The sequence below is a fragment of the Pezoporus flaviventris genome, unplaced genomic scaffold (genome assembly GCF_033815535.1).
Source record: "Pezoporus flaviventris isolate CSIRO_AGI_PZ_B2104156 unplaced genomic scaffold, CSIRO_AGI_Pfla_v1 ptg000040l, whole genome shotgun sequence".
Classification (NCBI taxonomy): Eukaryota; Metazoa; Chordata; class Aves; order Psittaciformes; family Psittacidae; genus Pezoporus; species Pezoporus flaviventris.
This window is the reverse complement of record NW_026892588.1, coordinates 5,470,642-5,498,519: the sequence shown is the minus strand read 5'-3', so window position 1 is coordinate 5,498,519 and position 27,878 is coordinate 5,470,642. Positions and strand designations below refer to the sequence as shown.

Below are 27,878 nucleotides of genomic sequence, written 5' to 3'. Positions count from 1 at the left end.
GCCCCGGTGGAAAACTTTCCCGGGAAAGGGATGCCAGGGCCGGCGGGGGGGCTGCGCTGCCCCGCCCCGCCGCCGCCCACCGAGGCGCTGGGCATCCCGTTGCCTTCGGGGCACCGCCGCCTCTGCAGAAGCACCTTTCTCTATACCCTGCGACAGCGGTAGGAGGAACAGTAGGACAGGTGCGGTACTGTTTCCCGATGCTAACGTGCACTGAGGGGAAGCCCCACGCAAAATACGCTTTTGCCGCTCGTCGGAAAGCCAGCTGCCGAGGGCTCTGGATGTTTTCCTGACCCGGTGTGCATTCTCCTTTACATGCAGTTTCTTTTCGTGTGAGGACCCTAGCCTGTGATGTAACTACCATTAGTTTATTCCTTTATGAATTATTTCAAGGACTGTCAGCATCTTTAATTACAAACAGATAGGAAAAGGTATTTGTCTCAAGTCAAGTAATGTTTCTAAAAGAGGAAAGAAAGCCCAAACAAAACCTTATATCAAAATAAACAAACGAACCAGGAATGCATGTTTAATTCAGAAAAGCTAAATGAATAGTATTCATGAGCACAGACATGATCACGCCGCTCTAACCATTCAGTTTGGTGTGTCTGTAGATTATTGCACGATCCCATCTTGCAAAATTATGTGTGAGATCCACTGTGTAGCAGTAATTTATTATGGTCAAATGACAGGTAAGCAAAATTGTCTGGTACTGTATGAGGGTGTATTGGATTGATTTTAATTCAGTGTCTTTACATTGTCAGAACGAGTCTTCAGCTCAGCAGTCAGAAACTTTGTTTTTAAAGCTGGACTGCATAGTTTAGATTTTAGCTCCTTTCCTAAAGAAAGACGGATTCTCGGTGATGGTGCAATCACAAGATCATGCAGATATGTAACTAATTATTACCTTTTTTTTTAGGGTAATATGCTATACATTGAAGCAATTAAATGTTTATTCAGACAGTTATGACATGGTGAATGCCAAGACAGTCACAAAAAATGAATGCTGTTGGTTGGAAATGACAGCACTGTAACGACATAATGGAGACTTAAGATCTTAGAATCTCATTTCTCCTGCAATAGGTTAAAAAACGTGCAACCTTTCTTATTTTATCAACTTCATCTAGCTAGAGTTTTAATGGTTAAAATAAACAAAATATTCTCTGTATATCTCTTTGGACCACTCTGTGACTTAATGCTTTTTTCAGCTCTAGTTTAAACGTCTGTCAAGTGCTTCCCTGATACCAGCTGTGTGACTTGAACTTTATGGAGTTACCTTCTATGGAAAAAGTGTTATCTGGTCTCAAATAGGAAATAGTCTATAAGCAACTGCATAAACCATAACATCCATTTAGCTGTGCAATTGTCTATTTCATGTCTGTGTGCACTTAACAAAGTGAAAATAAATAATCTTTAAAAAAAACCCACCTTATAGCAGAATTCTAGCTAACAGTATTTTAGAGCAGTTGTTGATTAAAATTGTAGCAAAGGACTGCTAGAAAATGAATAGTTACTTTTAATTATTTAATATTCATACAAGCAAGATCTCTGGCACATCTGAAATATAAAGTACTAACCTAGGACTGGAAATGGCTAGTGGAAATGGCTTTCAAGATCTTCAGGTATTGTCCCATGCTGCGGCTGCACAGCTGCACTGTAGCAGGAAGGCTGTGGGTTACTATCCCCACAATACCACTAGGATTGTGCTTTACATTAGGTTGTGACAGCAGCACTCTCTCCTCCAGCTCTGCAAGTTGCCATAGCAGTCTTGTTTGATACGAGCTTTCCAGTAACTGAACAAAGTCCATTTTTAAAAATCTTGAGTATTGTCTTTTTTTGTCCGCCTTACAATAAGGTTCTGTCCAGATTCTCGTTGTTCATTACTAGAGGATATCACTTTTATTACTGAAATACTAATCCAATCCCTTGTTGCTGGTATTTTGCTACTCTCTATTATAGAAAAAGGATACGTATTCTGCATAGAAATACTGTCAAATGGAATATTTAGAGTATTAGACATACATTCAGAAAATACTTAATGAGAAAGACTGCAGACCTGCGGGGACCCTGAGGTCAGTTGCTTATTAGTTATTAATGATTAGTATGACACAAGTATATCCTATTTTTAGTTGTTTACTTTTTTGTCTTTTCTTTGTCTCCTTTCATAAGTGGTTCAAGTTTGGTTTTGGTGAAGCGTATCTTTTGTACTCTATTCTAATTAGTTTGCAATGTAAATATTGCCAAAGGTGTTGCTTGTAACCCCTTCAGCTGAATGGACATTAACTATGAATGGAATATCTGAACACTAAAGTACAGTTAAGTAGCCTTATAGAATGGCTACAAAATGGCAAGTGATCAAGGCAGTTCATTTTAGGAAGTTATTGGCCCTGGCTGAGATACGGTGAGCTGGAAACAGCCAGACAGAGCCTTCAGCAATATGATCTAGCATGAGGCATCCCTGCCCATGGCAGGGGGTTGGAGCTAGGTGATCTTAAAGTCCTTTCCAACCCTACCATTCTATGATTCTAAGAAAATTATTTCCAGCAACTACGTAGTTCTATTTGCTTTCGACTCTGGAAGTCTGATCTGTATAAGGGGTTTTCCATCTCTGTGATCTGTGAATTTCAGGTCTGTTACCAGCTGAATGCTTTATCTTCTATCTTAGTCCTATTCCCTTTTTGATCTTCTCAGTCTGTTCATCCTTGAAGTCTCTCTTTTCTCCTTCCATTCTGCCCTTTCTGGAAAGATGCTCACTTTTTGCTGTCTGGGAGGCATATGTTCCATCTCTGTGTTTCAGATAATTGTCGATTCTTCAAAGTGGAGAGGAGATGGAATTATTCCTCTCTTCTTCTACAAACTACTCATGATTCTTTGTCACTAAATCACAGTTTTAATAGCATAGTTTGCCAGTACGTAATGTGATAGTATTTAATAACAAATATGATTGATATGATTGAAAGGATACAGACGTCTCTTCTTTTTTTCCTTTTCCTTATTTCTGACATAAGCATTGTACCCAGTTTTGAAACCTGACTGGTTATGTTTCTTTAGGAGAAGAGTTTGATCAGCTATTTTTTTTTAAATGATCCTGTCCATTTATAAAATGTAGACATGCTAAAATGCTTGCCTGAATGTAAGAGGACTAGGATTCAGAACTTTTGTTCTTAGATATAAATTGTTTGGAAATGGTTTCTAATCTTTTTTTTTTTATTTTCTCAAGGACTTCTGTGGTGGAGCATCACTTGGGCTTCTTTTGGGGTTTTTTGTATGTCTAACTCGCAGTCCATTTTTTACCTGTACTTCTTCAGGACAGTAACATCCATCTCGCTGCTTTTGCATTTCTCTCCCAGAAAAATAATTCTACTTGCATAGCTTAGATTCCTAACCACCCTTGCAGTTGGCTTCAGTAAGAGGTGGGTTCTGGGCTGTCATATTCCACAAACCACCAAATTGGATTGCATATTATTTTTCATAAAAGAAGTTGCTGTGGGCAGAAGAACATGGTGAATCTTTGGCAAATGCATTTGTTCGGTAAATACACTATTTTTAATAATTATCTGTCTTGAATTTGCTGAGTGCTTTTTTCCTGAAAAAAAAATGGATGTAAAAACCAGTTTTTTATTTTGAAGGGCTAGATTTTCAAAGGACATGGCCCCCTTGAAAACTATGGAGGTGAAGCTTGATGCTTCCAGTACACACATTTTATACTGAATATATATTTGAAAAGCTTCCTTAGGACAACATGTAAAAGATCCACCCACAAGCTAGAGTGTATGCATGTCAAGTGGGTGAATTCTTTGGAAGGCAGGGTAATGTAAAAGGTTTCTTCTGGTGTGTAAATATTCCAGTCACTGGGCTAAGGGTTAAGAGGAGATTGAGTCATCTTCTTTTTCACTAAATTTGTAAATATCACTAATATCCTTTTGCGACTCTCACATTTTACTTTCATTATTGAAAGTATCTGAAATTGAAATAATCTGTTTTGATTTGCCAGATAGTCTGAGATGTTTCTTGACCATTATAATGCAATTTGTCTTTCAGTACTGAGGAAGGGAGCAGAAATAAAGGGAGAACTTGGTTAACACAACAAGTTACATGTTAATACAGTGAGATTCACTGTATTGTATCAGTTATTGTAATAGTAATATACAATGGTAATCATTATTGTAAAAGTAAATTATGTAATAAAACATTTCATAAATCTACTGATCCTCAATCCATAGTCTTATCAGCTGTGTTGAAGAGCATAAGAAATAAAAGTAGAAAATATCCTACTTTGTGAAGACCTGATATGTTTAAACCTTGTAAATTTGCTTCGGAGGAGGGGTGAAAAGAGGATATTTCCCATGTAAGCTTTGGAAAGTTACAATGAAGAGGTTATTCACAAAAAATACTTTCCTGTGTGTATATATATATATATAGTTACCATGTACTTCAAAATAACTAAACCACAAGACACTGGAGGTGTAAAGAAAAAAATCCGTTAAAAATAGAAAAGCATTTACGTGCTGTTGGTAGCACTGCTTTTTTAGTAAGGTCAGTCATATGAATTCAGTGACTGAGTATGTTGCAGATCACACTTTACCTCACATTCCTTAAACCATTTATATAAAGACATCTAGTTCATTCTTTAGAAGCTTACGAAGATACAAGAGCTGTATTTGTTTTAGGAAATTCAAACAAGCCAGGAAAGTTTTCCACCACTGAAGCATGACCTCTTACACTAGTGAGCTCTTCAAATTTTCGTTTGCGTGCTTTGGCCATAGCTGGCTAGCCAAAACTATGTTGAACAGTGCAGTGCTGTTGTGGTTTAACCCTAACAAACACAGCTGCTCACTTACTCCCCCTTCAGTGGAACGGGGGAGAGAATCGTAAGGGAAAAGTGAGAAAACTCGTGGGTTGCGATAAAGACAGTTTAGTAGGTAAAGTAAAAGCCATGCACGCAAGCAAAGAAAAAGTAGTAATTCATTCACTACTTCCCATAAGCAGGCAGGTGTTCAACCATCTCCAGGAAAGCAGGGGTCCACCACACATAATGGTTACTCTGGAAGATAAACAACGTAACTCCAAACATCCCCTCCTTCCATCTCCGCCCAGCTTTATATGCTGAGTGTGCATATAAAGTGTGCATATATGTGTCCATATATGATATGGAATATGCCTTTGGTTAGTTGTCCCATCTGTGTCCCCTCCCAGCCTATAAAATGTCTTTAAAATGTGCACGTATGTCCACATATTTTGACTTCATTTAGTCCATGACTTTGGGCTCCGTATGTTACGGCAGTCACTCAGAACAGGAGAGGTTATGTGTTGCATGGAGTTACTGGGCACCAAAGCCAGTTCAGATCAGGTCACTGCTGTACTTGTACTGCTGCTTGTAAGGTTTGTTCTCCATTAGTTCACATGGTTCCTGCTATAGTAATTCCCATAACATGCAATTCAAATCTTGGGTTAGTACAATGTGAAGGTACTGCCATTACAGTCTCCACCATGGGCCCTTTGGACTGGGTTTAACATTCTAATAAACACCTCCCCTTGCGCTTGTTCTAGGTTGGACTTACCCACACACTGCAGTCCTTTAGGGGTCTATCTGCTCCAAGTGGAATTTTATCCATGAGCCACAGTCTCTCCAGGGCTTTACCTGCTGCCACAGCCACAGTTGCTTTGAGGTGCACATGTTACAGTGTGGCCTTATGCATGGGCCACAATGCCTTCAGAGATATACCTGCTTCAGCATGGCCATACTCGTGCTTACAGTTCCTCCAGAGCTGTACTTGCTCTGTCCTGGTCTTAACCATGGCCACACGCTTTGAGGTGCTCTCATGAGGCATGATCTCGTGTGCATCCACTAATGCTTCAGATTGTACCTGCTGCAGCATGGACTTACCTGCAGCCACAGATGATTCAAGGTGTGCCGTCTTCATTGTGGAGAAGGTACAGGTGGCACAGACATGACCATGGCCACAGACACTTTGAGATGTACCTGCTCTGGTGTGGACTTATCCAGAGCACAGATGCTTTGAGGTGTCCTGCTCTTTTGTGGACTCCTCCACAGGTCACAGTCCCTTTGACTGGAGTTCACACTGGAGTGCTGCACAGAAACAGCAGCGATGCCCTGGCCATCTGCCAGCCTAGTCGCATGGCCATTGCTGTTATCAAACTGTTCCCAGGCACAGCAGAGTGAGATGATAAGCAGTACAGCCAGCAGCAGAAGCAAAAAGGAGCCACTAATGAGCATAGACTGATACACAGTAAGGGAAGCAAGCACCATGGTAAGTACGGAAGCTGTCCGTTAATAGCTGAACAGCAATAGAACCTATAAATTTGATCTAGCACATTCCACTCATTATCTTGAACACTTCAACAAAAAGGACTTTTGTGGTTTAACCTCAATTGGCAACTAAGGACCACACAGCCCCTTGGTGGGATGAGGAAGAGAATCGAAGAGTGAGAAAATTTGCTGGTTGAGATAAAGAAAGACAGTTTAATAGGTAAAGCAAAAGCCATGCATGCAAGCAAAACAAAACAAGACATTCATTCACCACTTCCTATAGCCAGGCAGATGTTCAGCCATCTCCAGGAAAGCAGGGCTCTTTGATTACTCAGGTCTCATGGTTATTCTGGAAGACAAACATCGTAACTCTGTATGTACCCCTTCTCCTCCTCCTCCTCATTTCCCAGCTTTATATGCTGAGCGTGATGCCATATGGAATGGAATATCCATTTGGTCTGCTGTCCCAGCTGTGTCCCCTCCCAGCTTCTTGTGCACCCGCAGCCTACTTGCTGTTGGTGTGATGTGAGAAGTAGAAAAGGCCTTGACTCTGTGTAAGCACTGCTCTGAGGTAATGAAAATGTCTCTGTATTATCAATGGTGTTTTCAGTACAAATCCAAACGATATCCCTTTACCAGCTACTATGGAGAAAATTAACTATCCCAGCCAAAACCAGCACAAGTGCCACAAATGATTTGGCAGTTTGAACATCCAAAGAAACACTCGGAGCAGACAAATTGGAGGTAGGCACCCAATTAGGGAAGCTGAAACCATCTTCTGAAACTTACATAGACTATTTTGTGCCATTTAGTGTCACTGCCTGGGAATGTTCCTGAGCAAGTTAACTTAAGCATGTACCCAGAGGATCATTTTGTCATGAAGGTAACCTCTATACTTTAACACTACCTGCTGCTTCTCCTATTTGTTCCTCTCTTTCTAGTCTCCCATGTTTTCTTCACAGTCACACATTCAAATTATGCATATATGGTGGACTGTGTTGCAGAGAGATCCATTTGTAAAGTATAGGCTAGCTTATACATGGTACCTTCCATTCTGAAGTAAGGAGTATAGCCCTTATATGTAGGCAATAAGCGTGTTTTGTCCCAGAGTCCTTAAAAAGAGAAAACTCCAACAAAACAAAACCCCCCAAAAACCAACAACAAAAAAAAACCTTTCTTCCCATATTTTAGAGAAAGAAAAAGAGAGAGAAACATATGGATGTTTTTTAAGATATGCAGAGTGAGATTCATTTTATTGACTTCATAAAAATGTATATAGTATTTTTTTGTTTTCTGTACCTTTACACTTTAAGTCCCTTTGGGTTTAGATAAGATTAAGCAGTATGTTCAACTTTCTTTGGACCTTACACACCAAGGTAAATTTTATCAATTCTGAATATTTCTAGCAAAATTAATCAAGATACCAGCAAGTACACATTACAGCATTGAATTGATGAATTAATACAGTGTCATATGAATAAGTCATTTGACAATCAAAATATCTGTTTTATACTACTATTTCATTCTATTGCTTGTTGAAACTTTGTATACAGAGCTAGTATGTTCTAGGAAGTATCACTATTACTGTGACACTTCAAAACACATGCAACAAACAGAATGGAAAGAACAAAAAATAAACAGAAACCCAATATATTTTTCAGCCCCCACCCTGAGAGCTGTGTATGTCATATCTTCTCTGTATGCTGTTGCATTAAATTACAAATAATTTTTGTAAACAAAAATTTGCATTTTTCTAGTTCTGTATTGGTTTTCCTTTTCAGTATATATGTAACAAGACCCATTAACTGGTACTGGAAGTAAATTTCAAATCCTGCTCCTGTATTGAGATGAAAATTGTTATAGTATATAATTTCATAATAAAGCTATAGACCTAAATTTGATCTTTGTGCAAGAATTGTTCTTACATTGGATACTTAAAAGATAAAATTGGCTTTCCTTTTTGATGTGCTTACTGCATAAGTGAATATTACCACCTGTCTGAAAAGGAGAAAGATTCAGATAATACAGAACACCTCCACACATCACTTGGACAATTGTATACTGCTGACTGTCATGTTGACTAGTGACTTTCAAGGAACAGCTCCCTACTGTAAATCTTAGAAGGCACTTTAACAGTCATTTATCACAGTGTGAATTAGCAAGGAAAGTCCTCCCTTTGCCTTCCCTTTGGAAATCACCTGAGATTGTTAAACTAAAAGGAGATAAAAAGCCTACACATTTCTGAATCAACTGATTTAAAATATCTGAGTCTAGATTCAACTTGAACAAAAATTTTATGATGATTTTCTCAAAATTTGATTATGGCTTCTTCAAAATACTACTTCTCTTTCTTTCAAGAAATACTTAAGTCAATTTGTCCGCCTTTCAGAAAATATGCTAGCTGTTCTGAGTTCTTCCATTGAAGAGAGGCTACAAAATAAAAGGACTTAAGCAAATACTGACAAATTTATCTTGATTTATCCTTGTACATAATTTTTCAAAATAAAATTATTTAGAAGCCTAAATTCTGTTTTGAAAGCTTGATTTTGATTGAAACTGCTCAAGATTTTAACAGTCTAACAGTAACAAAGACGGCGTTTTCATATTTGCAGTGAGACTTTGCACAGTAGTTGAAAAGTTTGAGTTGCTCTAAACCCTGATAAAAATTGTTGCAAGTACAGGCCAAGCCCTTTCTCATTGTGCAAACCCAACTAAATTAAAAAAGGATTAAAGAAAAACATTAACATTTGTAAAACCACTGCACTGGCCACACCAAGAGGTCTGACTTTGCGCTTTAGTGGCTGGTGAGTTTAGGGGTACAGTCTCATATATGTTCATACACACCTTCCTTCTGAATTTATTTTAGGATTGAGTCCCTGATACAGTTAAAAGAAGGAATCAATTTGTGTGGAAGTAATACTCTCTAGAAGGCAATTCTGTCAGCCTCATGCTAATTTCTGTTCTAGCATCATTCTTGCAACAACAGTGGAATGTTTCTTATGTTCCACTTAAACTGGGACACACTGGAACCAGAGAAGGACAGGAAAAGAGAACAGGAACACTTCAGTGCTGTTACAGTTGTATCTGTCTGAGGAAGATGGTGGTTGTATGGCCCCAGCAAGTTTTCTTGTGCAGAAAAGGTTTAAGTGTCTTAGCGTAAATACTCCCACAGATCAAGTAGCTTTCCTCCTCTGGGACAGCATGATGCAGAGTTTGTAAATGTGCTTGATACTTCAATCAGTACTTAATTATACACTTATTACTCTAAGGCTCTTATTTTTCCATCTAGAACTTGATTCATACTACTTTACATCTGGCAGACACCATAATACTCCATCGGGAACTGAAGCAGTGCTTTCCCAAATGGTTTCTGTCTTAATTTTATGGTTATTATTCTATCACAGCCAATGACTATGATTATTTATTTTATAACAGTAAACTTGCACTATGCATTACTGTCAGAAATGGTAACTTTGATTCATATTGGCTCTTTTATCTGGTAACAAAGAAGTAAATCATTTGGAGCACCAGAAAAATTTGAAGCTTCAAAACACCTTTATTGTAAAATGAATTTGCGAACCATTTCGGTGCTGCACATTCAGTTTTTAGACTTCAGTTAAAGGTGATCTTTTGTATTGAATTCTGATACATACAGTATGCTCAAGTACTTGTACTAAGCCACTAAATGCTTTGAAAGTGGATTCCTATATTTTTTCAAGAAAATGAGCAACTCAGGTCCTTCCTGGAGGCCTACACACCATCGTCCCACAACCTCTGTGTCACTGGAGAGAACGCCAATCCAAAGGTTCTGCAGCATAGATTTGATACAAAATGCCTTAAAACAGCTGTTAAAGATTTCAGCCTCCCCAGTGCAATCATCTGCTAATTATGTTAGCTGTCAAGTTCCTGGTGGGAAGTAGCAGTAAAACAGAAACAGTCATTAAGAAGCAAAACCCAGTGTTTATACTCACAGCTAAAAACAGTGATATTATCATTTACTCAGAAGTATCTCTTGAGGAACAAATCCTGCCTCCACTTACAGGGATATCTGTTCGGAAGGGCTGTAGCTGTGTGGTGGAAAGCAGGTTGCTAAGTCTGACATTGTGCTTGACTTGAGAGTATCAAACTATGGTAGATGGGGAAAGAAGGCATTAGGTTAAGATCAGTGCAAGTTATCTACCGAGTTAGCAAAAAGGAGAGAACTGTGCCTACTTCTCTGTGTCTTACAAGTCTCCTGCTAGTTTTAGCCATTAATAACTACATACCTAACAGCTAGCACAGTGATCATATGCCTAGCAGGGGCAGTTACATGATTTGAGCAACAGTCTTCACTGTGGATTAGCTCTGCCAGGAAAAGGCTGTCCTTGCCTCCTAGACTCTGTACCCTGAGTCAAACCACTTTGTCTTTTTGCAAAGAAAAGAATTTGCCCTTTAGCTGTTTATGATGTTAAAGTTAATAGCACTTAGCTTACTTCAAGTAGCTTTAAGTTAGAGCTACTTCAAAGTATAGTGATTGTTAAAATATTTAATGAGTAAACACTATAAAATAGCCTCACTCTTTTATTGTTCTAAATAGCCAAAAATGTTCTAGAGATTTTATGCTTTTTTCTCACTTCGTTTTCTCTTCCCCTTGTGACTAGAGAAAACTGCAACACAGATAAAAGCAGTATTACCAAACCAAATCTGAAACAAATACAGATGGGAAAAACCAAGAAGTTGACTTGCAAACTGAAAAATATGGTTATATTTATTCCTTATGTGACAGCACTTGTTAATACACAGTATTCCTTGACTCTGGGAGGTATTTTAGTTTCCTATCTTCACACCAAATTAGAAAGAAGCTGAGGGCACTGTTCACTTACCACTATCGCCCTGTAATTCTTGCCATCAAGCACACTCAGCTATAACACAGATGGTCTAAAAGCTAAGCTCTGTATGTAGCTGAATGTACCCTTTTGGAAAGTGAGCAAGGTACTTTTTTCACTGTGTACAATAATCTATTGTTTGATCATGTGTTAAAATGGGTTTAACTGGTTAAACAAATCACTTTTAAAAAGGCATTTATATAGCTATTGTCCAGTTTTTAATTACTTCTTGATCTCTCAGTGGTCATTCAAAAAAAGATAATACAAACACAAAAAGTGGAACAAAATATTCTGTCATATGCAGATGTTGATTTGTCAACCAGGTTTTATAAAGACTACAAAAATGTAAGTAGATTTTTCACTCACCTGAGTATTATAAAAGTGAAGGTTGTCTCACAAGAGTAGTTCCAGACATCATGTATCTCACTGACACTGCGGAATTAAATTAAAAACTGTAATCAAAGTGACCCACATGATGATTTATTTTTATACTGAGACTGACCACAGATTGCAGGAAAATTACAATTTAGCTAAAATGATACAAACAATATCCAAAATGCACTGAATTAATTTTAAAGGCTTGATTAGTTTTTGCTTCCCATTTTTCCTCTTATTTGGCAGTTCACAGATTAGTCTGAGTCCATGAAGAAACCTACAAACTAAGTTAAATTTGTGCTGATATTATGAATCCATTTAATACAATTAATTGTGGCAGTTACTGTTTCTGACTAGCTCAACTGGTCAGCAGAATGTTGGGATTTTAATGTGATGTTGGCAGAGTATTGCATGTGGTGGGAAGAACAAGGCTAGCTACTGGAAATGTTTTGCGGTATAAAGGAAGTATCTCTATGGGAAGAGGGAACTTTCATGGAACAGGCAGCCTTCTGACATACACCATTGGCTAGTAAGAGACTGTTCTGGAGGACCTTAGGTTTTGCTCTTAATTTAAGACCAAAAAATAGCTGTTAGAAGATCACCGTTATCAAAATTATCAGGTGAAAGTTGTCTTCTAAGGCAGAGGTGACTGGGGATGTAGAGTTGTCTAGCAACCTGCTGCTACTTGACTTCAGGCTAAGGTGAACTGGGCATTTAGAAATTCCTGTCTTTTCTAAGATGGCAGCGTCACATTACAGTGAATAGAAATGATCAGTGATAGAAATGGTGATATGGAGAGAAGGAAGTACTACTGTGTAGTAGTACTCTTGTATTACCCTAGACATTTGATGGTTGATTGTCAGACATCCTAATAGCAATACAGCCAGTCCAGTCCAGCTCATAAACACAGACCTGTCCTCATTCTATCCATATATTCTGTCTAAACCTGATCAGTGTTAAGATCTATACAAGACTTCAAGATGACATAAAAAGGACATGGAACTGTTAGAACAAGTCCAGAGGAGGGCCACGAGGATGATCAGGACACTGGAGCACCTCCCGTGTGAAGATAGGCTGAGAAAGTTGGGGCTGTTCAGCCTGGAGAAGAGAAGGCTGCATGGAGACCTCATAGCAGCCTTCCAGTATCTGAAGGGGGCCCATAGGGATGCTGGGGAGGGACTCTTCGTTAGGGACTGTAGTGACAGGACAAGGGGTAATGGGTTAAAACTTTAACAGGGGAAGTTTAGATTGGATATAAGGAAGAAATTTACTGTAAGGGTGGTGAGGGACTAGAATGGGTTGCCCAAGGAAGTTGAGAATGCTCCATCCCTGGCGGTGTTCAAGGCCAGGTTGGATGAGGCCTTAGGTGATGTGGTTTAGTGTGAGGTGTCCCTGCCCATGGCAGGGGGGTTGGAACTGTATCAGATATGTGAAATTTTAGAGATAATAATTACTTTTAAAATCCTTGTTCTATCATATGTTCTGAGTTCTTAAATCATTGCCACTCCTTAATGAAATATTTACAATTTGTATTAAAATGTTGTAATTTCTTAAAATGTAAACCAATAATCATATACTATGGTTGTACTGTGTAGCAAGCTGCATTTGAAAGAAAGCAATTCAAGACTACTGTTAGATATATTACAGTGTATACATATGTGAAGTTGAAAGCATTACTTCAGAAACCCTGTGTATTTTATTCTCCACCTGTATGACAACATTGAAGCCAAAGCACTTTCAGATACTAAAGAATGAAGACAGATACGTATCAGTTCTTTTAGAAAGTGTAATCAGCAGGAAATGCCATCAACATTCCTCTTTTTGATTTGGTAAGTGGAGTCTCCTGACAACCTTTCCTTCCTTTGTGGGAAACATGAGGGGAGACACCTACCATTGATACTGGACTTCAGTTTTACACCTTTTTCTGAGTCTTTGCCTGAATACTCCTCCTCCTTGTGATTATCTGTTAAATATTTGCCTTTGCCTGCCTGTTAAACACGTGATCATGGGAGACTGAAAGCATATACAGTTCCCATAAATTCCAGGAAATTGTCATAATCTCAGATTCAGCTCTGTATTTACTTCCCAGAGTTGTTAGCATTCTAATGGCTGCTTTTGGAGTATTGTATAATTGTTTCTGGATTGCAAGTCTACACTGATTGAATATGAAACTTTAAAAAAAAAAAAAAAAAAGAGACTCCTTTTTATAAAATTACCCTAGTCCTGGGCATGTGTAAAAAGCATGTGCAGTATCACTTTCCTTTTTAAATTTTTAACAATTCAGCTCCATATGGAATCTCAGATAGGTTCATTCTAGGCTTGTTAAAGTATCTGTGGGAAGTTCCTGACAAATCTAATTTGACTTTTTACTACAATTTTTCCCTTCAGATCAGGTACAGTTCCTATAATCTCTTACCCTGTAATAAAAAAATATTGCTAATCTTAGCGAAGCTGTAGATAAGTAGGGAATCGAGCAGAGTACAGAATGAATGTACATGAAATGAATGAAACCTTTAAACTAATTTTATTTATTGCTTTGCATGTCATATTCTTGGATCCTACCTAATTTAGCATTACTTCTATCAGTAGAAGGAAAAATATAGCTTGCAGGGAAAATAAATGTTTGCACAAGAAAAATTTAGTTTAAACCATCTGATGTAAATGTTATTCCTTGCTTCAGTGTATTTTGTGACAATCAACAGTACATATTTTTGGAATACAGTCCAAAAGATAATAGTATAATATTTTTAGTTACTAAAAATTCTAAAAATAGTAAACTTAGGATCATTGTCTTTAAGAGTACTATTATTAACTACTGGTGTTTCTCCTTTGGGCATTGTGGTGGCTATTAGTAGAGTCAGGAAAGGGCTATAAGAACTAGACTTCTCTGTGTATTGGTGTGTGTGTATTTTTTTGTTTTCCTCGTAAATGGAGTTTATATGAAGGTAAAGAATGCTCAGAATTAGCTAAATATTTATTTTAGATGAGAAGGACTATGTATGTATTGACCGCACAATTCAGTCAGTAAATTTCCATAATGACTTTCAGAAACTCTGAAGTTTCTGAAAGCTATTTTAGTCCTTCCCTCAAAAGAAACTGAAGTAACGCTAAATTGTTATATTGAATGGGGACTAGGTGAGAAGTTGCAGAAGGCTTTATTTTAATTGGAAGTCTAATCTCTTCAGAGCTGAAAAATCTTTTTCAAGTACTTTTCTGCTTCACAGATCAAATAAAGATTCACACTCCAAAAAGTTATGTATCAATTTTCACTTTAGATCATACAGCAAAAAAGAGATTTCAGCATTTATTCCCTATTACAAAACCTAATGTAGATAACCTGTAAAAGGCATTGTTCCCTAGAAATTATACACAAATGAAAAACATACCAACACTATTCCTTATTTGCAATGTGCCACTCTTCTCCTAATCACTCCTTCACCTCCAACAGATTTAGAGTTGAGACTATATATTGTGGAAGCAAAACACCAACAATTTATCCATCAGATTTGCCATGCTACCTAAAGTGGATATGTACAAATTCCAGTCTGTGCAGCAAGACTGTAAAATACTACATCAATCTTGTATGATACTGTTTTGGTCAGAGTTTCATTCCCTGTGTATCATTAACTATTCATCAAAATACTGTAATAACACAAAATCTGCATGAAGAAAGTTAGCCACAACGTGTTCTGAGAGCTACGGAGAAATGCGACACATACATAACCTTCAGCTGCTTTGTAAAGTAACTTGCAGAGATTTTAATCTTTTTGCACTATCACCTACTACTACAAGTAGACCTGTTTATTTCAATGGGAATATTTGTGTCTTAGTCTGAGTAGAGAGGTTATTTTCCATTGAAGAGATAGCATATCAGGCAACACAGTGTTTTGCTTAGTCATTAGTGACAGCTTTAGTCATTTCACCTTGACCTGATGTAACTTATTAAGGCTCCAGATATAACTGCGTAGATTTTTGAATACATGGAAAACTCAAAGCTAGCTTCAGTTCCCCTTATCGCTAGAATGAATATGGGCATAATAGGTAAAAAACACATACAACTAATATAAATGAATGTCCTGTGAATTCATATGATTTTTTTTCATTATAAAATGTAAAATAATAATTTATTATTCTATTTTAAGTCTCAGTTTGATAACTACATTTTCACACCCTACAAAATTGGGATGTATAAACAGCTAATAATTACTGGCCCCTTTCTGCGCTTCTCTATACTATATTGAGGTTCACGGAGCATTATGCCAGTGAACCCCTCTCTTTTATGTTATATATTTTAAATGGCAGTGCCATTAACATGTACTCTTAGGTCCTAAATAGAATATTTCAGGTGACATTTTAGTGACCAGTGTCTGACAATCTGAAAATATTCTAGAAGGTTGAGAAGCTCAGAGAGAAGTCTTGTGTACCGGTCAAAATATTGAAAATAATACATGAATTTGTTATTTGTTGAACACTTTTGAAAATATAGCTGTTCTACAAATCCAAATCTAAACAAGCAGATATGAAAATGGTAGCAGGCTATTGTTGCACTTACAAACCTTAGTAACAGGTCCCATTTCAAGCGCTCTGGCCCCTTGTCTAAGAGAATGTAAACTGGCTAATATGGCATATCAGAAGCCTGAGAATTTTAGTGATATTATGAAGCAAAGAATGTCCAGCATTTCTTTTAACTTCATTTATTTTAATTTGGAAACTACTTCAGGCTGAAGATTACAGTGTCAAATAACGAACTGAAAGTTTTTAACTTGCACTTCAGCTGTGTATTATTTTGCCAAAGCAATATAGATAAGAGAAAAATAAAAGGTAATCATTAGAAATTTTATTCTGCAGCTACATTATCTGAACACATAATACATGTACCTAGGAATACGCAGTGTTCTGACAGCCTGTTCCAGCTGTTTTCTTTTCCCCTTGCCAAAGTAGCTTATCCTGTATCTCAAGTATATGTCTGTCCTGTTTGATCACAAAGCTGTGTACCAGCTCTGTATGCAGAGGTCAGAGTCTGGTTATAAATGCCTGTGAACGCAGATTTACGTAAATGAGCAATATATTCACACCACTGAATAAGACTTGAATATATACTTCAATAAGACTTGAAGTATATAGGTCTGTTGTTCCTTTGTGTTGCAACTGAATACATGTGTACAAGTTTCAAAATATTCATTGCTGTTACTTATTTTAGTATTCTTACTGTCTGGGTTCAAGGCCAATGAAGATAAATTTTGTCTTACTTGCTCTGCTTCTGATTTATAGGTACAACCAGCCTCTTTACTATGCCTATAAGAAGTTATCTGGCTTATTCTGTTAGGATTCTCTCTGTTCTATCTAAAGGAACATTGTATGTTCATTATGAAAGGGGATTTTGTACCATTTTATTTTTCAAGTTAAGTTACCTTCCTGTTCAGTCAGTTCTTATTCTTTTTAACTTTCAAACTAATTTATTAGATTAAAAACATTTAAAAAAAAAAAAGAATTTCTGTAGCTGAAATAGCATTTTTACTGTTTCCAAATGAAAATGTCTTGTGTAAGGACAGGCACTCACTTTGTGTTATATCAACCCTGTTTGTTTACTTTTGGGGTTGTTTACTTCTTTTCCTTATTACAAGTATTTGATTTTCTACCTTCGGTATCAATCTCCAGAGAGCCTTTTCAAATGCTTTATAAAAGTTTAAGTACATGATGTTCACTTCAGACTTCCCCCTTATCTATCTCTTCCAATTATCTCATAATGGAGCAGAGTGCTACAGCTCATACTCTATTTATATCTGTCATTCGCTTCATTCTTAGTTTGTTCCCAGGCTAAATCAAACTTGTAGGTCTTGCATGGGTACCATTTACTCTTTTTCATGTCTCGTTGACATTCTAACCAATACTTATATTTTTATCATTCCTAATGTACATTATAAGACTGTTTAATTGCCTTTTTTCATGATTTTATTTAGCTGTGCTATTTTTAATTCTTTACTGTTATCACTAATACTGTGATTACGAAATATGTCAATTCAGTATCTGGCATTGAAGCCTAGTCTGTGTGCCTGGAAACTCCTGACATTTTAGCAATGTTAGGAGTATGACAGCCAGAATATATAAAACTAAGAAGAATTACGATATGCATTGAATAACATTAACCATATACCTGAGAATACTATACATACTCATACTGTTCACACCCAATTAGGAATTGTGTGAACATATTTGTGCTAAGAACATGGCTTATGCAACTCCACAGAAATTGGAATCACACTGAGCATGATCTCTTTTCCATTTGAAATATTAAGGTGCTGTCCAACTTAAGTGGCTATAGAATTGGATCCTTGAGATTCTTACGTCTTAATTTTTTTTTAAAGCAAAGTATTCATAGGAGTTTGTAAAGAGAAAAATGGGAGGAATAAAAGAACATTGGAAGGAAAACATTGCGATATACAAAAATCTGATTCTGAACTTTATACATACTTGCCAAATATTTTTATTATTTGCATTTTGATACAATCCAGAGACCTTGAATCTAGGTAAGACCATTATAGAAGAGCACTAGAGAAACAGAGGAGCTTGTGATTCCCATTTCAAAAAGAATATGGCATAGGTCAAGCAATGTGCCTCAAGTAGATGGAGCACAGGACCAGGATGTATAGATCAAATATGAATCACACAATGAAGAATTCAGGGTACTGAACTACCACTCATCCAGAAGACATGCAAAAGACTGGTATTTGAGAAGCACTTTCAGAGAGAACATTTGAAGACAGCAAATATGAAAATGGAAGAATGCCGGAAAGAAAAATAGACAAGGTTACAGCAGTAAATGGAACACAGCCTTCCCCTAGACAGAACAGGAGCTTGATAAACTTCATGCGTCTATGTGTGTTTGTGCAGTAGACTAAGACAGGGGATTCAGCTCTTGACTGTGGGTAACTACTACTTCTCCAGACTCAGTTTAGCACAACAAAGAAGTGCTAAATCACATTAAAGCCTCTTTTTAGGTATACTGTGTTTATGCATCTTCTTCCTTGTACTTCTTTCAAACACAGCTCTAATTATGCCTATAAAGTATCAGTTTTGATTTTTGTGAGCAGTACAAATTGAAATAGGAAATGTACCGTGCTTTATTTTAGTAAGCTAACAGTGTTTCAGTTGACTGTAAATTTATACAGCTGGAAGTTAAGATTCTTTTCTAATTCTCATTGTTAAAAGGGTGAAAGCTCTTACAATATTAATTTTTTGCCAGTCATATTTTCCTTTACTCAATTAGGTTTCTTTTAAAATTGAAGAGTGTCTGCACCAGGGCAGACTATTTAGTCTGTTATTTAGCAGATTGAACTGGTCTGTTTGTTTGGTTGTTTAGCAGGCAGTGAAATGGTAATGCAAAAGCAGAGCAAGTAACGCACTGTTGCTTATTTTAATACATCCTCATTCTGTTATACCCTCTTTACCAACTTTCCCTTCCATCGACGCTCAACCCATTCCCATGTCTATTCCCATATTCTGTTTTGTTCTTACCATCACTATAATTATTCTTGAAACAAATCAATCATCAACATTTTCCTAATGATACCAAAGTGCTCCCGTTACTGTGTTCTGAAGTGCTAAAATGTGTTCTGGAACTTACGTATTAGTTAACATTATGTAAATGTTATTAGACAGCCTGATACAGGCAGCGTGATTAAGGAAAGGTTGCAGAGAAACATCTGTACTATCTTAGAAGTAACTCATGTTTGTGAAATGGGCTCTAACTAGATGATTATTAGCATGATCATATAAACAGCTTCAAATACCCCTGTAGGAGTTATAACATCCAAATAGTGACAGATGTATGATTTTTTCATAATCCACTTGGAAATATTTCAGCACTTAAGAGAATTCGTTAGGGATTTGGCCTATGAAAATATTGTCTCCATTTAGAGAATTTTGAAAATAAGATAATCACATTTGTCCAGATTTGAAGGAGACAAAAATGAACCAACAGATTTATTTTTTTAAATGCTATTTATGAGTATATGAATTTGCCAGTTGCAAAAAAAAAAAAAATCCGAATGAGTGTGCAATAGAACTATGACAGCTATCATTACTGTATCATGAATAACATAGATATTTTACAGAATCAGTGGAAGACCTATCCTAAAAGGCTCACTAGCTAAGGACCAGTGATGGAAGTAGGTATAGTCAGCAAAAGTCTGGTAATGAATACAGAACGGTTTATTATGCTAAACTGAAGTTTAGCTTTAAACATAGCTACAGATAATAGCAATTAAAAAAAAACCAAAACGCAATTGCAATATAAACCCAGATATCTGTAATTGCATTTATGAATGCAGTTCCGTAAGCATCACACTATACAGTTCTAGACTAGAGTGTTCGGTTGTCTTCTTCCCACCCACCCTTTCCTCCCATTATTTTCATTATCTGGGCAACTGAATAATTGGTCCATTAAGTTTGTGGCATCATATTATTTATGCTGCTTTTTCCAGCAATACAAAGAGAGATAGTTCATGATCACAGCCTTTTCCACTATCCCAGTGTGTTTGCTCTTGCTATGCTTTGGATTAGCTATGATACTGTCCTGGGTTCAGCAGTAGCAATCATTTTTCTCCTTCTTAGTAGCTGGTACAGTGCTGTGGTTTTGACTTTCAGGCTGAGAACAGTGCTGATAACACCAGTGTTTTTAGCTGTTGCTCAGTAATGTTTAGTCTGACCAAGGACTTTCTGAGTCTCATGCTCTGCCAGGGAGGAAGGGAAGCTGTGAGGAACCAGAGACAGGACACCTGACCCAAACTGACCAAGGAAGTATTCCATACCACAGCACGTCATGCCCACTATATAAACTGGGGGCAGTTAGCCGGAAGGGCTAGATCACTGCTCGGTTGGGCTGGGTATTGGTAGGTGGGTGGTGAGCGGTTGTATTCTCTTCCCTTGTTGTCATTACTGGGGGTAGCAGTAGTGGTTTGTTAATTTAGTTACTTAGTTTGTTAACTTAGTTTTTAGCCTTAGTTACTGGACTGTCCTTATCTCAACCCGTGAGAGTTACATTCTTTCCATTCTCCTCCCCATACCTCTGGAAGCAGGGGGAGGAAGAGCTGGGGGAGTGAGTGAGCAGCTGCATGGTTCTGAGTTGCCGGCTGGGCCTAAACCAGGACAGTTTATCACAATGATTAAGATGAGTCTGATCAACAAACCAATTCAACTGAAAACTCTCCAAATGAAAGAATAGAGTCTTCTATTAGAGCAAATTCCTAGTCAGACTCATCTGGAAATCAGCCCTTCGTAAGGGTGACGTGAGCAGAGATTCCCCCCTTGTGGAGATGGCAGCTTCTTACACTGGTCATAAAACATCCTGGCTTGACAATGTATCTACTGCTGTCTGCCAAGAGTCAGCACAAGCCTATCTTACATGGTTGACAGAAACGATTTTGTGTTTACATCTAAATTCACATACAAACCTGTACCACTAGTTTATCTGGTAATAAGCAAATAAAGTGTTCATTGGTCAGTATTGATTTAACAGTAGTTGGGAAGAAACGGCATTATTGAGAGCAGTAGAGAAAGCAGTAAACTGCATGTTGATAAATAAACAGCTGTCTAGTTCCAAACATAAATCGAACAGCTACTGCATCTGTAAACAAAAAACTGTATACACAATTTTCCTCAAAGCCAACAGTAAGCTGCTAAATACCAAGTAGATGGTTCAGTGAAGACATGCATCTGAATATTCCTTAATGATTTATTTGCTTCTGCAGAGATCCCCAGTCTACACTAGTAAAAGACTCCACAGTGAACACATATTTTACTTATTGCGTATACACGTGACTGCAAGTTTATCGTTCATACACCACGACATTGAAGAGTTCAGCTAGCTTAAACTGAAGCTTAATAGACCTGGAACTGCAGTCTAAGCTTAGCCTCATGTCTTAAACAGCTGTGCTGGCAGGCTTCTAGCAGGAGCTCTTTCTGTACTTCAAGTTATAGCAAGCTCAAATCAAATCCCAAGGCTTGGGCTTCTCCTGCTTTCAGGGCTGGTACTCCCTCCACTGCAGGTTGCAAAAGTAAGGAAATTAAGTGCTCTTCTGTTTCATCAGTCTGAACCCAACTGTGTAAAGTAGGTGCTGCCCACATTAAAATCCTGGGCAGCTGCTTTTATTTGTAATATTGTATGCTTCTTTGTGAGATTTTGCTACTGCTTCCTCCAGCTTTATGTTTTGTTTGTTGAGGGGTTTTTTGTTTGTTTGGGTTGTTTGGGTTTTGGGTGGGTTTTTTTTCCTTCTTTTTGGTGTTTGTGTTTGGTTGGTTTTTTTAAACACACAACTAGAGAAGTAACCAGATTTATCATTTGGCCTTATTTAGACTGTCAGACTTCTATTTAACCTCTTACTGCGCCTGTTGTATAAAGGTTTTGGGTCATTTCTCTGAATATATCTTAACTTGCCAGTCCTACCCAGATATTTATGTTTAGGTTGCTAGGTTGATTCATACATGGATTTACCTTCCATATAGCCTAAAACTAAAGCAGCCTGCTTCATGCTGTATAAGCTGTTGTGAGTGAGTCTGCTGCACAGGGCCCTGGAGAGCAGCTTTGGCACTTACTCCACACTCATCATATCCTTCTCTGAAGGGATTAGGAGGTGACAAAGCAAACTGTGGTGACAGCTGGGGGTGGCGAGAGGAAGTTGTGAGGACTAGGGATGGAAGGTAGGGAGTAAGTAGCAGGGGTGGTAACAAAAATTAAAATTGAGCACTTTTCCTTCACATCTCTTAAGCTGAAGAAACATTCTACAATTTTGCTGAAGGAAACAGGCAATAGGTCAGTCAAGGAATCAAAAGAGTGATGTATCACAGGTATAGAGGGATATATATATATATATATATATATATATAGACTACAGGCAACCTCAGTGGAGACTAAAATTAGCAACAGCTTCATTCTAGGGAAGTAAAGGTCTAAGTATTTGAAGGTTATAGTGTCTCAAGAATTTAGCTGCTTACTTTCCCATGACTTGGCAGTAAAGTCAACTAATTTCTGAAAAAAACATAGTTCATACCTGGACTGCATTTGCAAAATAGGCAAATGTGAACTGTAGACTTGAGTGTCAAACTTTCATTGACTGGAGATGAGTTTTAACTGCAACGTTTTTTTTCTACAGCAGATAGAATAATTTGGAGGGAGTTCTGTGATTCAAGTCCTGAGCCATCATGTTGGTATCACAACACAGAAACTGCAGAAGGCATTTCACTGGCTTCATTTTGAAGCTGGATTTTTAGATCCAGCAACTGCAATACATCCAGAGGTTTATTTTCTCACAGTTAATAGTTACATACACTTCAGGTTTATAATTGCTTTAGAGAGATATGCTAAATTTTGGGTTTCATTTATCTTCCAAATATCCATAATACGGGCATTTTGTTTGTCTTTAAGGAAGCAGCTTTAGGAGGTCAAAATAAAAAAAAAGACAAAAAAACCCTAGGTCAGTCTGAATGGGGTCAGAGAGTTCAGATTACTTAGAGATACCTCTTTGGTGGCCAATTTAAAAAAGGAGGATCTTAAGTGTAAAAAGTACTCATTTTTAGCTTAACATTTGGGAAGGAAGTCTTCCATGTTTGAAGGACAAATGCAATGTTTTCTGAAAGTGCCCACTATTCTAGTTCATCTGATGCTTCTTACAAAACTTTTCTTAGTATTTTTATGGAGGATGGCCTTATTTTTGCCATTTGTACTGCTGAAATCTATGGGAACCTGTTAAATAGTTAAGAATCATTATCATCTCCATATAGTTATTCAGAAAGCAATCATGACAACTAAGTTAGGGCAGAGACATATGAGAAGAATACAGATCCCAAAAGGGAGGACACAGAATATAGATCAAATCCCATCAGGTCACTGTGATACAAAAAGCAGCGTAATGTCTTCCATAGTTGTACAGGAAATAAATTCAAGGCTACAAAATCTTAGGAAATTTCAGACATTCTGTATTAATTGGGTTAGAAAACCCAAACGATACCAAAATTAAAACAAAGCAAAACTATTCTTTAGGTTGATGAAGGTATTTTCTTTGGAAAAATTCAACTAATTTGCTACTTATAGTACAATAAAGGACAAGTATAATTACCTTCGATGAAACAATTTTCAGAGGGAAAACAGGAATCTGTGATTTTGACATGACATGTTGACATTTTTATCTTAGAACATTCCCTGTCCTCCGGAAATGTTAATGAGTAAGACTCCATACACAGATCTTGTAAATTTATGTGCTTACACCAAATGCTGTTGTTTAAGAGTTTTCATAAGCTTTTATTTCCTTTAGGGTAGGTGCAGCTAATACCTCCCTATAATTTACTGTGTCTTTGATAAAAATGTAGGTTAATTTACTGAATCCCAAAATTTCAATTTGGAAAATTACTGAAAACAAACGCAAGCACTTCCAATTTGGTTTTCTGACTTCATATAATTATGCTGTGCATTCTTCCATGAAACACTAAATATATTGTTGGTTATAATTGACCAGTATAACCAGAGTAATTCAATAAAAAAAAAATCAAACAAAAAAAAACAACAAAAGCAGAAAAGTCAGCAAACAGAGGTAATAATAAAGCAAGATGATAACAAAAAGCTGTGGAAATACATTAGAGAAGAATCAATATATATGCTTTTCTGAATCTTACACTGACCTGCCAGTTTTATGTAAAATACATTGTATAATTGAAATAGCAAGAAAATTGCTTTCATTTGGGGAGGAAAATAGTAATTACATACCTAAACCAATAGGGAAATACCTTGTTTGAATATTTTTACTATTTGATTACTTTACTCAACTCTGAGTAAATAGATTCTTTCCAATTGATATAAGTGGTCATTGGAACAGACCTGCTAGGAAGTTGGGTGTGTGATTCAGGTAACTTATTAATGAGTCATATTTAAAATTATAAAATTATATTTTATTCATGGTGATGTGATACTTAAAAAAATGACAGATTGGGATTCACCCACAAAGGGTTTTTGTTCCTTTTTTTTTTTCCTATCCATCTGCTCTTTTTTTCTTCTTCTCCCTTCTGCTGCATTTTCAGAAAACTAAATCTTAATTTCTTATTTTTTTAAGTAAAAATAAAACTGAGATAAGCAATCTGATCTGTGAGGATGCCATGTACTAACAGCTCTCAGCTTAGTTCTACTTGCTGCTTTTGAAAAGATGCAATCTTGAAAAATGCCGAGAAAGAAAAAGATAACTTGCAGAGGAGCAGTAGCTGACTACTGAGATACATTTGCCTTACAGATGAGAAGTAGAGTTTAAGTGAATAGTGATTTAGATTTCTCTGTGTCCTGGGTTAAGCAGTAGCAGTCATTTTTCATATATAAGAAAAATGTGTACCTGTAAACTGCCATATATGAAGAGAGCAATTTGTCTTTGTATTTATTTACTATTCTAGAGATGACTGAAATCTGCTAGAACAGTTTAAGACTTTTATTTATCTGGACACCTGTTTATATCTTTATCTGGATAATCTCCATGACAATGTCCCTCATAGTGTTTAGCTGCTTGCTTTATAAGAAAAAATGGTTTAATGGGAAGCATGCAAACTTAATCCAAACTTATTAAAATAAAACCGGAAACAAAAATTAAATGTTTTTGAATGACAACAAGAAAATTGGTACAGAAGAATTTTAGGAAAGCAACAGAGAAATTGTCCTGGTGACGAGAGAACAAGATTTGAGTGGAAAAATGTAGAAATACATGGTAGATTTTAATGGGTTATTCCGTCGTTTGCTCCTTACAGTCTAAATAAAGAGTTGAATCCAAGCTGACAGTAACGGAAAGGTGTTATCACAGTATGCTTAGTATTCAACAAGTTTGTTTCAAGTCTCCTTTTGATGAGCAGTTACCAACATTATTATAAACCCCAACGAACATTCCTGCTACTCAGGTATGATTAATTAGCACAACTACATACAACTGAACAGCATCTGGAATCAAACCTCCTGAAGCATACCCCATTACTCAGAGTTTTCAGACTTACACAGTTAAAAGGCCTCACATAATGGATTTCCATTGCAGTAGCTCTGTGCTGTGTATATCCTATTCAGGAAGTATTTTCACCCAGAGGTTAAAAAAAGCTATTTTCACATGCAGTAAATTCACTTTAAAATATTTATGCTTCCTCCCCTTGTACCCTTACAGGGGGAGGAGGGGAGAAAGAGAAGTTTTACCAAACTTGTTAAGTATCTTCCTTCTGTGACTTTTCTCACAAAGTTTAGCTTAAAAGTCCACGATTTCTTAATGAATCATTTACATATGATTTATTGACTTTTGAACTTCAAGCAATAGATTTGCAATGGGAAAGTGGTATTTGCAGCAAAAAGTCAAGTGTTTGGTGTTTGCAGGGCTGCTAAAATGGAGGGGGATGCTCTGCAGTTTCAGTTCCCCAAAGTAAAGCAACATAAAAAGCAAGTAAAAAAAAAAAGTTTCTAATGATGAAGAATACATATTGCAAATTCATTTATTACCACACCATTACTGGAATGGTGAAGCTGTCACTCGTTTTCATGGGTCTTGGACTGAAGTGATCATTTCCTTTTTGAATTTGCAAGACTGATTGTGACTGAAGGATTTTTATTTTTTTTCAAGTACTATTATTTGATTAAAAAGCACGCATGCTACCCACTGCTGAGTCTCAGCTGCTTGCTATCAGTCTTCCCTTAAAAATCTTTCCCTCAAAAGAATGGAAAAAATGATGATGTTTTGCACAGAAGAGTTAAAAAAAAATGTAATTTCATACTTCTGTTGTGGTAATATTAATTGCTGCCATGGATCTGTATAGATTTCATGAAGACAGTTTTATATAACTGGGGCCAACTGATTGTAAAAAGGAACACGAAGCTGGCTCACTATCAGATTTTAAGATATATTCTAGATACACATATTAAATTATAATGAAGAAAATTTTAATTAAGGGCTGCAATTTTTAGCATTTTCTCTTGAACAATTAAGAAAGCTTGCTTTTACCTAGAAAATATTTTCTTGTGGTTGCAGGTGCAAATTTTTACTTTGTGCAGCCTGAAAATTTCAGCTTGGCCTATTTTCTGATGCTGTCTTGGATTTCTTTCAATTGAGACAAGCAGCACTTACTGGAAAGATACAGTAAAAAAGGGTCTCAGCACACATACAGTTCTAAGCTACAAAGTTATTTATACATCATTGATCCTTTATCCTGTAACTTGTGAATAAACTCAACTCAGTTCATGCTATTTCTATCTTTATCAATACAGAGAATTTTTATGATGACACTGCTAACACCCGATCTCTACAAATCCATTAGTTATGGTAACATCCAGTTACATAATCAAGCTAAAAGGAGTTATGTCTGAAAAACCTTCATTAGGTATATTAACTCAGATTCACTGGTTTAGAAGGTAGCCTTTAACTAAATATATACATAGAAAGAGCAGAACAAAAGAAACACCCAGGAACATATGTCAGAGCATAGACTATAAGTATTAAGATGACCAAACAGGTCTGTCACATGGCAGTTGAAATTTGGACCAGACAGTTACACTGCATAAGTTGTTCTAGGGAAGTACTGCAAGAATTTTGTTCGGAAAAATAAAGGGGTAATAGGTGTTATACTACAAGGCAACTGTTAGAAGGTGTAGAACCTGTGTTCTGTTATGTACATTCACAACATTAGATATTATAAAGAATCTAGAAGACAGTTTTGCACAAGCACAGTTCTGCAGAGATCTTGAAAATATTAATTGGTTTATTTGTAACAAACAGATAAAATCCCCTATCAGAAAAAGCCCTTGTACCTGTCAGTTGTAATTGTTCTACACTTACTAGAATTCATCTTTAAAACAATGCAGTGTCATGTTGCAAATGTTAGATTTTATCAGCATAGTGCATGGCAAACAGCTTCAGTAGCAGTGTATCTTTTAAAGACTATGTCCTAAAGTACCCAGAAAACTGTTGAGATGCTGATCTCCACAACTCTCTCATATCCTGCTCTCACTGCAAGAGTAGAGTACCAAATTAGGAGGCTGCAAATGAAATAGCATCTTTTCTGTCCTTCCAGTCAATGGGAGGCAACACTGATTGGAAGCACCCTTCCTTTGCACAGGGAAGGATGAATCACCCTCCTTTCCACAATTACTACCATTTGTTTTGGAGTGCAGTCATTCAGCCTGGAGACAAAGTAAAAAACTCAGAACTTCATCTGGTCAGTGTTCATCATGACCTGTGCAACTGATGACTGATTTCCTCCCAGAAACAAACAGAAGGCCTCCCCGAGTTAAGAGCCAATAATGGAAACGTAGTGTCTTACATTCATTTCCTTCAGCAAGTGGTCTTGATCTGTCATTGATTCTGACAGAGCAAGCA

At 36.9% G+C, this 27,878-nt stretch overlaps 2 protein-coding genes across 8 annotated transcripts in view; both read left to right on the top strand.

The window, feature by feature from the left end:
- F13B (coagulation factor XIII B chain) overlaps nt 1-27,878 on the top strand; it is a 323,209-nt gene that overhangs the window by 69,145 nt on the left and 226,186 nt on the right. The window lies entirely within an intron of this gene.
- KCNT2 (potassium sodium-activated channel subfamily T member 2) overlaps nt 1-27,878 on the top strand; it is a 134,855-nt gene that overhangs the window by 295 nt on the left and 106,682 nt on the right. The gene's annotated exons all lie outside the window — the stretch shown is intronic.